The sequence below is a fragment of the Galeopterus variegatus genome, unplaced genomic scaffold (genome assembly GCF_000696425.1).
Source record: "Galeopterus variegatus unplaced genomic scaffold, G_variegatus-3.0.2 Scaffold7828, whole genome shotgun sequence".
NCBI lineage: Eukaryota > Metazoa > Chordata > Mammalia > Dermoptera > Cynocephalidae > Galeopterus > Galeopterus variegatus.
The window spans coordinates 99,821-101,903 of record NW_007733939.1 but is presented as its reverse complement, the minus strand read 5'-3'; positions in this window follow the sequence as shown (position 1 = coordinate 101,903).

Here is a 2,083-nt window from a genome sequence, read left to right as displayed (position 1 = left end):
AAATGGTACTATTATTCTCACATGAAATGTCTCTCAGACTAACACACATCAACATGCTGCTAAACCTAACTCTACCAACAAAAGTCTAGTAATCCTTTGTAAACAAATGCAGAGCTAGACATAAGTTCATTATAGTCCACTGTGGTCCAAAATAAAATGACACAGATAATTATATGATGCAGAATTTTTTTTTTCAAAAAGTCAAGATAATTTTAAAGAACATTTTCTATAATATACACATATAAGAAAAGATTTTAGAGCTTAGATTTTGAATTATACTTAGTTGTAGATTATATACCTTTAAACCAAACTATGATATATATAAGAAACAATATATTTTAAAACTTAAACCAGTTTTAAAAATAAAGTCTCTTCACCTAGAACCTCTGTATATACAGCAAAGAAGATATTCAATTNTGATGGGACATAATAATCAACTACATTGTATATTGACAAAATAAAAAGTAAAAAAAAATAATAATAATAAAATAAAATAACTAAATACTATGATAGACAAAAAAAATAAATAAAATAAAATACAGATGGACAAAAATAAATAAAAATAAATAAAATAAAATAGGCATAGTAAGAGATTAACAACAATAACTATGATAAAATAGAACAATTATAACAATATGGCAGCATCACTACTCTTGCACTTTGGAGCCATTATTAAGTAAAATAAGGGCTACCTGAACACAAAGCCCTGGGATATTACAACAGTTAATCTGATAACTGAGATGACAGGCAGGTAGCGTATACAGCGTGTATGAGATGGACAAAGGGATGATTCACAACGCAGGTCAGACAGAACCAGGTGGCATGAAATTTCATCCTGCTAATCAGAGCAGCACACAATTGGGCTAGTCGGATAGCTCCATTAGTTAGAGCACAGCCTCATAACACCAAGGTCAAAGGTTCGGATCCCCATACCAGCCAGCCACCAAAAAAAAGGGCACACAATTTAAAACTTATGAATTGTTTATTTCTGTAATTTTCTCTTTCTTTTTTTTTAATGGCTATGAATATTCATGAGATACAAAGCTGATTGTCACTCCTTGTGCCCAAGATGTAAAGGCCAGATTCATACTGGCAGCATACCCATTACCACAAATTGCATTTGTACCCTGTGTCCCCCACCCAATTATCCCCGATCTCTCTGCCCCTCTCCCTTCCCCCCCACTCCACTTTGTAGCCCAGGGAATGTTCTCTCCCTCTGCAAGTCTAACGGACTACTGTGGTCTTTCTTTTCTTCCTTTTTTCTCTCTTAGTTCCCACACATGAGTGAGTATATGCAGTATTTATCCCTCTGTGCTTTGCTTATTTCACTCTACATAAGTTTCTCCAAGCTCATCCATGTTGCTGCAAATGGGAGAATTTCATTCTTTTTTATGGCAGAGTATTATTCCATAGTGTATATATACCACAGTTTCCTTATCCAATCATCCATTAATGGACATTTAGTTTGGTTCCATGTCTTGACTATTGTAAACAGAACTGCAATGAACATGGGAGTGAAGGTATCCCTCTGACATGATGATTTCCAGAAGTGGGATGGCTGGATCGTATGGAAGGTCTATCTGTAGTTGTTTGAGAAACCTCCATACCGTTTTCCATAGTGGTTGTACTAATTTACAGTCCCACCAACAGTGTAGGAGTGTTCCCTTCTCTCCATACCCTCACCAACAATTAATTGTTAGTCACCATCTTTTTGATTATAGCCAGTCTAACTGGGGTGAGGTGGTATCTCAATGTAGTTTTAATTTGCATTTCCCTGATGACTAGTGATGTTGAGCATTTTTTCATGTACCTGTTGGCCATTTGTGTATCTTCCTTTGAAAAATATCTATTCAGCTCTTTTACCCATTTTTTAATTGGGTTATTTGGTTTTTTACTGTGCAATTGTTTGAGTTCCTTGTATATTACAGATATAAACCCCTTATCAGATGCATAGTTAGCAAAAATGTTTTCCCACTCTGTAGGGTGTCATTTCACTCTGTTGATTGTTTGCTATGCAGAAGCTTTTTTAGTTTGATATAGTCCCATTTGTTTATTTTTTCTTTTGCTGCTTGTGCTTTTGGGC